General features: G+C 48.6%; 1 long non-coding RNA gene across 1 annotated transcript in view; it reads right to left on the bottom strand.

The window, feature by feature from the left end:
• Window positions 1–1,452: 1,452 nt before the first annotated feature.
• The window catches only part of LOC139158425 (uncharacterized), a 32,037-nt gene continuing 20,108 nt past the window's right edge, over window positions 1,453–13,381 (bottom strand). Inside the window, exons 2-3 of the long non-coding RNA XR_011557690.1 lie at window positions 11,067–11,138; window positions 1,453–1,716 (exon numbers count right to left, since the gene is read on the bottom strand). This is a non-coding gene — a long non-coding RNA (uncharacterized lncRNA). The remainder of the gene's footprint in view (window positions 1,717–11,066; window positions 11,139–13,381) is intronic.

The raw sequence follows: 13,381 nt of genomic DNA on the forward strand, positions 1-13,381 counted from the left end.
TTATTTATTTATTTATTTATTTATTTATTTACTCATTCATTCATTCATTCATTCATTCAATTTTTATGCCGCCCTTCTCCTTAGACTCAGGGCGGCTTACATCATGTTAGCAATAGCACTTTTTAACAGAGCCAGCATTTTGCCCCCACAAATCTGGGTCCTCATTTTACCCACCTTGGAAGGATGGAAGGCTGAGTCAACCTTGAGCCGGTGATGAGATTTGAACCGCTGACCTGCAGATCTACAGTCAGCTTCAGTGGCCTGCAGTACAGCACTCTACCTGCTGCGCCACCCCGGTCTTCTTTATATTTAATTTTAGTCCCATTTTTCACTTTGCTTCTTGACTTTTACAACAAGGGCTTGCAAATTCTTTGCATTTTTGGTTATCAAGGTAGCATCATCAGCAGACATAGGTTATTGATGTCTCTTCCTCCAATTTTAAAATCCCATTCATCTTTTCCCAATCCATCTTCTCTTAATACGTACTCAGCATACACATTGAATAAATATAGGGGAAGCATATAGCCTTGTCTCATTCTTTGCAAACCTGAAGACAGTATGTTTCATCATGTTCTAACTGTACTGTGGCTTCCTTACTTACCTGTAAGAAGATACATAAAGAAAATGAGATGTTCTGCAATTCCTATTGTTCTGAGCACTTTCTACACCTTGAAATGATTGACATAATAAAAGGCCTTTCGATAACCAATGAAACACATAGTGATTCTTTTTTGATATTCTTTGGCTCTGTCAATTATTCAGTGGGCATCATCTATAATGTTTTGTGTTCCTCCATGTTTTTTCTAAAGCCAGGTTCAATTGCTGGCATCTCTTTTTTCCATGTGATGTTCTAAGCAGTGTTGGATGATCCTAAGTACAGTGGTACCTCATCTTACGAACGCCTCTTCTAACGAACTTTTCAAGATACGAACCCGGTGTTTAAGATTTTTTTGCCTCTTCTTCCGAACTATTTTCACCTTACGAACCCAAGCTGCTGCTGCTGGGATGAAGGGGTTTCTCCCCCCCCCTTTTTTTTTGAAGAAAGAAAACGGAGGGGCCGCTTGGAGGAGGAAAGACTGCATTTTAAAAACTAGAACAGCTGTGCTTGCAGGCACTGAAAGAGTGTCTTTTGAAGAAAGAAAAGGGAGGGGCGGCTTGGAGGAGGAAAGACTTTGCAGAGAACAGCGTGCTTGCAGAGGCACTGAAAGGGTGTCTTTTGAAGAAAGAAAAGGGAAGGGCGCCCCCCTTGCCTTTCTTCCTTCCCACTCACCCTTTAGCCTAGCCTTGCTTCTTCCACCCGCCCCCTTTAGCTGCTCCTCCCTGCCCTCTGTTCACCTCCCTTCTAAAGTTTGGGATTTTCCTGAAGAATTTGCACGCATTATTTGCTTTTACATTGATTCCTATGGGAAACATTGTGTCATCTTACGAACTTTTCACCTTACGAACCTCCTCCTGGAACCAATTAAGTTTGTATCATGAGGTACCACTGTATTATCTTGTTACCATGTGAAATTAAGCATATTGTACAATAGTTTACACATTCAGTTAAGACTCCTCTCTCTCCCTCTCTCTTGAAATAGCTCTTCCAATCTGTTGACCACTGTGTCTGTTGCCTCATTCTCATTCTCTGGATTGGCTGGAGAGTAAAAAAGGCTGATCAGAAATTATTTTTTTCTTTCTTGCCCTTCTCTCGATTCCTTCTGCTGACTCAGAAACCTAAGTGGAAAAAAAGAGAACAATTAGCAGTAAAATGACTAATTCACTCATCTCTTCAGAGAGAGAAACCAGGTATTAGGGGCTCCATCAAGCTTGCCCTACATCTTGCCCAACTAGGACAGGACTTTGTATTCACTGTTTATGCTGAATTATTAGAAAACACAGCTGGAAAAACGGCCTTTCTTTCACTCCCAGAGAAGCTCATTGTCTTAACCAAAGTTATTACATAATTTCCAAAGTTTTCACCATATATTCAATAGGAGAAAACTCCTTTCATTGACAGGGCAGGGCTGCAAAAGTTCAGACTTGTATATAATTGAGGTATTTTCTCTCCATTGTGACAATTAGGGCAGCGCCGGACTTACCCGGCAGGCAGGCTTTGCTGGAGGGACCGGGAGACACGGTCCCTCATGGCGGCCGCCATTTTGGATCCCGGGCGAAGTCTTGCGATGCGAGACTTCGCTCGGGAGAGCAGGGCCTGATTGGCTAAGGCCCTGATTGGTCCGGGCGGGGCCTGCTTGCCCTATATAAGGGCGAGCAGGCCCGAGGCTCTTCCTTTTCGCCCGGACCGATCTACCGAGCAGACGTGCGATCGTTCTGCTCCGGCGGCCATTTTGTTTGGCGACCTCGTGCGAGGCGCCATTTTGTGGCCTGTGGGGGGTGAAAAGCCTGCTTATTCATCAGCGGAGCCAGCATCGGCTGGGCTCCGCTCCGGTTTGGAGCCTCATTTTCCTTTTTAAGGGGGAGGGAGGTGCTGCCTCCTGGTGGCCTCGCGGGGGTCGCTGGGGGATCGAGGCCTGGGATAAAGGCCTGGTGTTTGGGCCTTGTTGCCCTCGGGGATAGGGGGGAATTGGCTTCCCGGGGGGTTTTTTTGGCACCGCTGAGGCCTGCTGTTTTGAGCAGGCCTTGTCCCAGTGGTGCAGGGCCCGTTGGGGGAGGGCTTGGTCCCGCCCTATTCCTTCTTGTTTAAACAATAGATTTTAGTGGTATGGCCCCTAAAAAGCGGCCAGCTAAGGCCCTCCCGGCCCAACCTGTGGTGCGGCCTAGGAGGGCTGCCAGGCCGTCTGCCCGGGCTCGGGCGGCGGCAGAGGGGCCCCCGGGGGGGATCCCGGTGGGGGGGGTGGTAGGGTTTATGCCCACAGTCCCTCAACCCGAGGTGTCCCCTTCTCTCTCCTGGGCCAGGGTCCTGGAGCGGCTCGACGAGTTGGAGAGGTGGCGGTCGGGGGCAGGCCCGGAGGGGCTTTCCTCGGCTGCCACCGCAGCTTGGGGCGCAGACCCCGAAGAGGAGTCGGCCCCAGCTGGGCAAGTGGCCCACGAAGTACAGATGGCGGGAACCGGACAGGCGGGCAGCACCGGGCAGACGGGCCATGCTGGACAGATGGCCCAGCCTGGGCAATGGTCATCTTTCCAGGGCCCAACCAGGATGGGCCCACCATGGATGGCTTCTACCCCTTACGGGGCAGGTGAGGTTGCACCACATGTAGGCACATCTCCGCTACTGCCCATCCAGGGTCCCGGGTTCATCCCGCCAGCTATGGGGGGTGGCAACAGTTTCACGGGGGCTGCTGCAGGCACCTGTGGTCAGGTTTGGTCCCCGCCAGCTCCGCCAGTGGGGGCGCTGGGGGTGCCTGTCCCACCTGGGGCGGGGGTGGGGGGTTGGATTCCTCCTCCACCGGCCATTATGCCACCGGTCCCATTCATGTATCCACCGGGGCTTGGGGTGCTGGGCTCGGGGGCCACCACGGTGTGGGACCCGTTCGCCAGCATCAAGCCTGGGGCCATCCCTTGTGGGTTGCCCGCCACACCTTTAGGGTACCATCTGCACCCGTCAGTTAAGGAGGCAATCTGGCGGGGGGAGTACGTTGATTTGTTCTCCATCTTGAACAGGGAGGTCCCTAAACAAGATAAGGAGGTTGTCCCTGGGGAGAAGGTGAAAAAGACAAAGGTCACGAAATGCTTCAGCTCGTGGCTGTATGCATTTCTGACCTTTGCGTCGGTGGTCATTCAGAGGCAGCCGGGGAGGGCCGCTGCCTTGCTGAAGTACATCGACCTGATAGCGAGGGCCCATTTTGAGTATGGGGGGACCATATGGAGGCACTACGACAAGGGCTTCCGTATGCGTATTGCCCATGACCCCTACTTGCCTTGGGATATGGTGGTTCCGGACCTGTGGTTCCAGGCCACTCATATGTCAGGGAAGGAGGGCTGTGATAGGACCGATAGCGGTCACTTTATGGAGGAGGAGCCTGCGACGCCCGCGCCGGCCAAGGCCGTGGCGGGTGCCGTTAGTAAGGGTGCCTCTTTAATATGTCACGAGTTCGCTGCAAAGGGGGCGTGTTTTCGCCCCATTTGCAGGTTTCGTCACGCCTGCGGAAGTTGTGGGGGAAACCATTCCGCAGCCGTGTGCCCCCGCCCCAAGAAGGGGATTGAAAAGAAAGGCTCGGGTCCCCCAAAGCCTCCCCCACCTGCTGGGGGAAAAGGGGCCCAGCCCAATTAATTTAGGGGTGCTTGAGGGTTGGTTGGGCGACTACCACCCTCGCTCGAGAGCGGCCGCTCTCTTGCTAGGTTTTGCAGAGGGATTTAGGATCCCTTATCAGGGTGTTAGGAAGGCCTTCATGTCTGACAACCTTAGGTCGGTTGTTGGTCATGAAGACATTGTTAGGGAGAAGATTGGGAAGGAGGTTGCCGAAGGCAGGGTCCTGGGGCCCTTCTCGGAGCCGCCCTTCCCGAATCTTCGTGTGTCTCCCTTAGGTGTGGTCCCCAAAAAGGCGAGTGGTGAATTTAGGTTGATTCACCATTTGTCTTTTCCGAAAGGGGAGTCAGTGAATGATTTCATTCCTGACGAGTTGTGTTCAGTCCGGTATGCATCCTTTGATGCAGCCGTGACTATGGTTAGGAAGTGTGGGGTGGGAGCCCTTATGGGTAAATGCGACATTAAGTCGGCATTCCGGCTCCTCCCCATACACCCAGACGACTTTGAGCTGTTGGGCTTCCATTTCGAGGGGGGCTATTACGTGGACAGAGCTTTGCCCATGGGGTGCTCTGTCTCGTGCTCTCTTTTCGAGAGTTTTAGCACCTTCTTGGAGTGGGCGCTCAGGAGGCAAAGTGGCCTGGGTACGGTCGTTCACTACCTTGATGATTTCCTTTTGGCGGGGCCTGCGCATTCGGAGCAATGTTTTGCTTTGATGCGGGACTTCGAAGCCCTTTGTGCTCAATTAGGGGTGCCTTTAGCCTCTGAGAAGACCGAAGGCCCCGCCACCAGGATTACCTTTCTGGGTATTGAATTGGACTCAGAGGAGCAATCTTCCAGATTGCCCCTAGAGAAGTTGGTAAAGATTAAGCGGAAGCTTGATGAGGTGCTGGGCTGCCGGAAGGTGACCCTACGGCAGCTCCAGGAATTGGCAGGCATTCTTAATTTTGCCTGTCGGGTAGTTGTTCCTGGAAGGGCTTTTTCCAGGAGGTTGTATGATGCGATGAAGGGGCTCCGTTTGCCCCATCATCGTACCCGCCTTTGCGCCGGGGTCAGGGCTGACCTCGGCGTGTGGCGGGATTTTTTGGATAGATTTAACGGGTTGTCTTTCTGGAGGCACGAGCTTCTGTTGGAAGCTGAGTTGCAGCTCTGCTCTGACGCCGCGGGGACTTGTGGTTTCGGGGTAGTGTTAGGTGACCAGTGGTGCTGGTCGGCATGGCCTCCGGAATGGAGTGCCTCTTCGTTGGTTAAGGACCTTACGTTCCTGGAGCTCTTCCCCTTAGTAGTGGCCTTAGAGCTTTGGGGGGAGCAGTTTAGGGACAAGACTGTGCACTTTTGGTGTGACAACCTAGCGGTTGTCCATGTGGTGAATGCCCTGTCCTCGAAGAGCGACAGGGTCATGCGGCTTGTCCGCCATTTTGTGCACAGGTCCTTGTCTCTAAACGCATTGTTTTTGGCTAAGCATGTCCCCGGGTTAGATAACGGGGTTGCTGATGCCTTGTCCCGTGGTCAGTTGTCCAGGTTTCGGACCCTGGCCCCGTGGGCCCGAGAACTGCCAGAAGCATTCCCCAGCCACCTCTGGAGTCTGGGAGGGATTCAGAGTGGTGGAGAGGCGAGGCATCCCGGGCAATCTCCTTGTCTGTAGCGCCCGGCACCCTCAGGGCATACCAGCGTGCAGGTAAGGAGTTTGGGGAGTTCAGGCAGGGCAGGGGTTACCAGCTTAGTTGGCCTGTCCCTGTAGAGCATTTGGCCGAGTTTTGCGTCCAACTTAGGCAGCGTGGCCTGTCAGTTAGGACGATCCGGTCCCGGTTAGCCGGCCTCGCCTTTCTGTCCAAGGCGGGGGGGTTTGCAGATCTTTCGGGTGACTTTCGCATCCGGAAGATGCTGGAGGGCTGGCTTAGGGAGCAAGCGGGGGCCCCAGGTGACACTCGTCAGCCCCTGACGGTGGAGCAGCTGTCATCAATCAACGTGGTTTTTGGCAGTCTGTGTTCCTCATTGTACGAGGCCCGTCTTTTCAGGGCAGCGGCTTGTGTCATGTTCTTTGGGGCCCTTCGGGTCAGCGAGGCCATGGCTTCGTCTCAGGCTGACACTTCGCTCCGGGCCTTCCAGTTCGCTGATCTGACCTTTAGACAAGGGGGGGTGTCCCTTGTAGTGAGAAGGTCTAAAACGGATCAGCTGCACAGAGGGGTTGCCTTACACCTTAGTGCGGCCACCGACCAGTCGGTGTGTCCGGTGGCCGCCCTACGGCTTTATTGTGGTATGAGGGGGCCAGGCCAGGGGTACCTGTTTAGGCATTGTGACGGTACCCCTCTGACCCGTTTCCAATTCTGGGCTTTAGTATCTAGGGCGATGGCCCAGGTGGGCATGGATCCCGCCGGTTATGGAACGCATTCGTTCCGTATCGGCGCCGCCACTAGTGCGGCACTTTCTGGTTTCCCGGCCCATCGGATTCGGGAGATCGGCCGCTGGCGGTCAGCGGCATATTTGGGTTATGTTAGGCCCGCTGAGGATCCCAGGCAGGGCTTAGGCTAGGTAACCTCTCTGTGTCTGTGTCCTCTTGCAGGTCCCCAGGCTAACACGAAACCGACGGCGCTGCTGTGTGGCCACAGCATGATTTTCTGGGCCGGCCGCGCGGCAGCCAGGAGCGCCATCGGGACCCACCTGTCCCTGGGGCGGTGGGTCAACGTTACCTGGATGGGCCGGAGAGGTATGCGGTGGGAGGGTCTCCTACCGGCGTTGCTGGGCGGTCAGCATTCTGTGGCTGCGCCCGGCAATATGGGGGGCGGCTCCTGGAGTCGCGCCCAAAGGGGTCTGGGTGGGCAGCGTCCTGTGGCCGCACCCAGGTGGCTGGTATTGCACTTAGGTGGCAATGACCTGTGCATGCTGGGAGGCCTGGCGCTGCTCATCCAGGCACGCGAAGACCTGCGAAGGCTTCGTGAGGTCTGGCCCACCACGCAGGTGGTGTGGTCAGACATATTACCTAGGATTGTGTGGAGGGATGCCTCTTCCCTTAGGGCCATCCACCGGGCTAGGAGACGGGTGAATAGGGCTATGGGGAAAACGGTTAGAGAATTGGGTGGAGTGGTAATACCTCATCCCCTTATATCAATAGATAAGCCATGGCTCTACCGTAATGATGGCGTTCACCTGTCTGACCAGGGGAACGCCATCTTCTTACAGGACCTGCAGCGGTCTCTGCGTGAGCTGGCGCAGCTAGAGGGGGGAGTCGGGGGGCCAAGATAGAGATCTGACCCCCGCTCCTGTGGCAGGTTAGGGGCGGAAAATTGGGTGGTTTAGCAACCGCGCGTTCTCCCTTGGGCATCTTTGGGGATGATTGACAGGTTCTCCGCAAGCTCATGGAGGGAGTTTCTGCCTGAGCAGCTGGGGGGAACCTGTCTTTGGGTCCTACACCTTTAATTCCCCGATTCGGGTTAGCCGGTGGGACCCCCCTCATGCACAGCATGGCAGAAAAGGTCACAGGTGACGGCCTGGCCCTCACCTGGACCTTGCATCGAGATACGCCCATGAGTTGCCCAGGAATGTTTGCTGGCATACGTCATTTCCGCCCCGGAAGTATTTGTTTGACCCTGCAGGTCCAGTTCCGGGTCATAGTTGTTTATGCTAATTTATGCAAAAATATTTGAATAAATTATGCAAATTTATGTTAATAAAAATGACCCAATTTTAAATCCAGCTCTGGTGTCCGTGTCGTTACTCCGTCTCTCCAGCAAGGGCAGCGCCGGACTTACCCAGCAGGCAGGCTTTGCTGGAGGGACCGGGAGACACGGTCCCTCATGGCGGCCGCCATTTTGGATCCCGGGCGAAGTCTCGCGATGCGAGACTTCGCTCGGGAGAGCAGGGCCTGATTGGCTAAGGCCCTGATTGGTCCGGGCGGGGCCTGCTTGCCCTATATAAGGGCGAGCAGGCCCGAGGCTCTTCCTTTTCGCCCGGACCGATCTACCGAGCAGACACCCGCCCGCCCTCCACTATTTTGCAGTGTGCTTCGGGGTCGCCCTTAGGGGGCCGAATGGGAATTTTTTGCAGTTCTGCCTCTTAGCTGGGCTGTTTTTTCGCCCATTCCACACTGGGGTGATGGCTGTGCGGTTAGGGGGTGCTTGCATTAATTAGGTTAATTGGCTTACCTTTGGTCATTTGGGTAGGCAGGTTAGGGGCGGAAAATTGGGTGGTTTAGCAACCGCGCATTCTCCCTTGGGCATCTTTGGGGATGATTGACAGGTTCTCCGCAAGCTCATGGAGGGAGTTTCTGCCTGAGCAGCTGGGGGGAACCTGTCTTTGGGTCCTACACCTTTAATTCCCCGATTCGGGTTAGCCGGTGGGACCCCCCTCATGCACAGCATGGCAGAAAAGGTCACAGGTGACGGCCTGGCCCTCACCTGGACCTTGCATCGAGATACGCCCATGAGTTGCCCAGGAATGTTTGCTGGCATACGTCATTTCCGCCCCGGAAGTATTTGTTTGACCCTGCAGGTCCAGTTCCGGGTCATAGTTGTTTATGCTAATTTATGCAAAAATATTTGAATAAATTATGCAAATTTATGTTAATAAAAATGACCCAATTTTAAATCCAGCTCTGGTGTCCGTGTCGTTACTCCGTCTCTCCAGCAAAAGTTTATACTACAAAAGTTGGTGTGGTATTTTTAAAATGCTGTTGTAGGAAAGGTGACTGTTGCAAATAGTGGGGGAAAGGGTATTTATTTTATAATGCTTTGTGAATAAAATATGTTGATACCTGATCTTAACCTCAGCTAATAGGGGTTTTTTTAAAAAAAAAACAAAAACACAGATCAGGTTGTGTTTTTCAGTTGATTTTATTTTTACTTAATTTATGGAACTGAGGCCGAAAGGCATATGTTTAATTGCTTGAGGTTTACTGTATCGTTCTTTCTTTCTTTCAAAAGTAATAGAAGCAAGAGAAAGGGGAAAGGATATTATTTACATCTCAGAGAAATCCGAGGGATTTAACGTCAGGATATTGTTGCCAACAACTATGTTAACAGGAATAGAAAGGATAAAAGCCTTGCTGTGGGAGTTTCCCACTGCTGACCACCCGATGAAGAAGATGTAGCATTCCTAAAGTAAGCTGCAGAAAGAATTATGAGGTAGTAGTGATGTGGAAGATAAACTCTGCCATGCACAATCTTTCCAGGAAATTCATTACCTGTCTGAACCACAAGCTTCTCCTTCTAAAGATGGAGAAGATCACAAGGAGCTAAACTATCCTTGACTGCATCCTAACCAAACGGGGAGAAAGGGTAGTCAAACCCTAACTTTGGGGGGAAAAAATCATAGAATAGAATAGAGCAGAGCAGAGCAGAGTAGAAGAATAGAATGGATTTATATGCTGAATTTGAGATCACAATATCACAAGCTGCACAATTCGCAAGTGTCTAAGACTATGTGATGTATTTTCGTATGTTGCATGCAAATTTAAGTATGGTGTGGCCTTTTGCAATTGACAGATCGTGATTTTTGTCAATGTTTATTGTTTCCAAATGCCAGCTGAGATCTTTTGGCAAAGCACACCTGTATTGGTTTATGCCAGAGTCATTGGAGTTCGGTTTTAAGATCCTGATATCAGCTACGTTTTTCTTGTTTTTCATCAATAATCCACACTTTTTTCTTTAATAATAATAATAATAATAATAATAATAATAATAATCATCATCATCATCATCATCATCATCTAAGGCATAACACACCAGACATCCTGATTGTGGAGAAAAAGAAAGTATGGATCATCGACATCGCAATCCCAGGAGACAGCAGAATTGAGGAGAAGCAGCTAGAGAAATTAGTGAAATACGAAGATCTAAAAATCGAGCTCCAACAACTCTGGCATAAGCCAGTGAAAGTGGTCCCAGTGGTACTTGCACGCTGGGCACAGTGCCAAAGGATCTCAGCGAACATTTGAAAACCATCGGAATTGACAAAATCTCCATCTGTCAATTGCAATAGGCTGCTTTACTGGGATCGGCAAACATAATTCGCTGCTACATCACGCAGTCCTAGGTGCTTGGGAAACACCCGACTGGTGATGAAATATGAAATCCAGCATATAGCGATCTTGTTTGCTGTGTTGTATTGACATAATAATAATAATAATAATAATAATAATAATAATAATAATAACGATGACGATGACGATGATGATGAAGATGACGATGATGATACAATAAGGAAAATGAAATCAATTAGCAAAAAGAAAGCAAGTGCACAGGAACACAATTGCCTTCCAAACACTGTATGAGAACAATCTTAGATATATAAGATTATAGGCTGAATGCCCACTTAAGCAGCCAGATCTTCAAGAGCTTTCTAAATGTTAATTGTGATGATGTTATTCTTACTTCTGAAGATAGTGGGTTCCACTGGAGGAGAGCTCCAACAGAGAACACTTGTTTCTGAATCCCCTCCAGCTGTAGTTGTAACACTAATTGTTGAGAGACTTTAATCATTGATTGAATTTATCCACCACAATCAGCTGGACTCTTAAAACTAATCCAATCATGCAAAATGTAATAGTACATTTTGACCCAAGAATGTATATTAGAGTGGTCGCCCTTAAATACATATTAAGAGTGTGAAAAATGGAGCTGAACTCTCAGTTCTAATGAACTCTTACTCCCAAAAGTATCATTGACTATTAGTGAATTAAATGCATCAAAAGATGAAGTCCATTTTTAAATATGCTCTGAACTTATTCAGTTAGATTGCCAATCTACTGAAATCAAGAATCAAACTCAGTTGTCTACAGATCAACTACAACAATCCATCATCCATGGGCATATTTATTTCCTTCTATGAATATGCTTTTAAATTAGTGGCAAGGCAACCAAATTTTGATTTCTGAGATCCTTACCTGAAAGCATGGAACTACTGTATTTTTCGGAGTATAAGCCACATATAAGACGCATCAGAGTATAGGACGCACCTAGATTTTAGAGGAGGAAAACAAGGGGGGAAAGTATTTTGAACTAAATGGTGTAGTAATAAAATAGCAGTGTAGCAGAATACTTTTTACAACCATGTACACTTTTTACAAATTTCAAATTTGAAAGCTTTATACTTGTGGACTACAACTCCCAGAATTCCTGGACTTGTGAAGTCCACAAGTCTTAAACTTGCCAAGTTTGAAGACCCTTGCACCCCTAACCTCTAACCCAGGGGTCTTTCAAACTTGACAGCTTTAAGACTGCTTCAACTTCCAGAATTCCTCCTCCAGTCATTCTAGATAGGTAATTAGAAGGCAAAAACACCTCTGTTTTCGTGAAAAATTGGTCATTTTTTAACCTATTTTTCACCAACAAATTGGATGGGCAAAGTGTCTGGGACGCCTACAGAGAACTCCTGGGTGCTGAGGGATGGCAAAAATGCCCCATTTTTGCAAAAAATGAGCCTTTTTTACCCATTTTTCCCCCACAAAAATTGGGGTATTTTTGCCTTCCCCCAATTCCCATGAACTCGCTGCAGGCTTCCAAGACCCACAAAAATGTGGTGCAGGGTTGGGACTTTGGGAGACCAAAAATGGCTGTATTCAATGTATGTGATGCACTGACATTTCAACCCTCATTTGGATGTGTGTGCATCTTGTTCTCAGAAAAATACGGTATATTCTAGCTTGCATGTCATTGATTCTGCAAAATATTAACATAGTTTATTTTGTAAGAACATAACAATATTAGAACAGTTTTCATTGTGGCCCATCCTCATCGGATCCTGAGGACCGAGAGGTGCTGGTGGCATAGTACCAGTGGCCCATTTTCCTGGCACCTGAGACTCAGAGTGAAGAGGATGTGGTGTCAGAGGCTGAAGATTAACCAAGGCTTTCTGCACCTCCCAAGGTGCACATGAGTGAGTCAGGAGAAGAGGAGGAACCTCTTCTTGATGCTAGGATTCGCAGGGCTTCTAAGAGGCAAGAATGGCTACTCAAGAGAAGGTCTCCTCATGAGTAGAACTGCAGGCCTTTAGACTATTTAAGGCTCAGCCACGCCATGCTTCAGTGTAACGGACAACCCTGTTCTTCTTCCAGAATCTTGTTTCAGTTCTTTGTGTTTTCGGCTTGTGATTTTCAACCAACATTTCTCACTTTGCTAATTACCCTCCAGGCTTTCTGCCAAATTTAGTAAGTCTTTGAGAAAGATATGTTTGACTAAATTAGATATTCTTGTTTTGCCTAGTGCTTGGGCTCTGGCCAGTTGTTAAGATACAGTATTTATTAACAGCTCACCAAAAGAATTATTAGGATTTCCTGAACTTTGATAAAGACTTAAGACTGCTAAGAAAATATTAGTAGTAAAACAGTGAGAGTTTCAATCCATTGCGTGTGCATCTTATTTGGTGGGCTTGCCACTGGGACAGAACAAGTTTAACTAGGCCTGACCAAAAGGGAGCATTCTGCTTCCTACAGTGAATAAATGGGGTGCTTCTAAAAAGCTCAAAACCAGGCAGAAGTAAAATAACGCTTTCTCGTGTCCAATTATTTCCCTCCCTTCAAGCTTAGTATTGTAAAGCAAACAACTTTAATCATGGAGGTATACTTAGTCATCCTTTGGGAAATTATTTTGCCTTTAAATCTGTCCAGGTTGGTGGTCTTCACTGTAACTTGAGGCAATAACCTCCCCATGTAATAAAACACTGAGTGTAAATTCTTCTGTCAGCCCAGAATCAAGGGATGATCTTGGATTCTGATACAATGACAAAGGAAGGAAAACATATTTCTCTAAGCATGGATGCATGGCTTTTATTTTCTTTGGAGAGGGGGTTGAATTGACAGCACCATGGAAGCCTTCTGGAATATAGGATGGACTGTATGTGACTGGCCAAGTGCAACATGAATATACAGTATTCCCAAGACAGAAAATTGGGGTGTTTGTAAAGATTGTCTTTTCTTTTCTTTTTTTTTGTAAAATTTATTTATTTATTTCAAATATAACAAAAAAAAGACATACACAAAACATATACATACAACATTTGGGAAATGAAAGTTTCCCCACTTTTTTTAAAATGTTTGATCAGAGAATTTTGCTTCTTTCACATAATATTGGTTCTTTAATTCTTTTATTTGACATGTTGCTTTGCTTGAATTTTTATTTAATTCTTCGCTGTTCTTTCCTTTAACCCGTCGTAAAATTTTGCCCATATTTTATAATAATCTGAATCTTCCTTTCCCTCTAA

This window comes from Erythrolamprus reginae, chromosome 2 (genome assembly GCF_031021105.1).
Source record: "Erythrolamprus reginae isolate rEryReg1 chromosome 2, rEryReg1.hap1, whole genome shotgun sequence".
Classification (NCBI taxonomy): domain Eukaryota; kingdom Metazoa; phylum Chordata; class Lepidosauria; order Squamata; family Dipsadidae; genus Erythrolamprus; species Erythrolamprus reginae.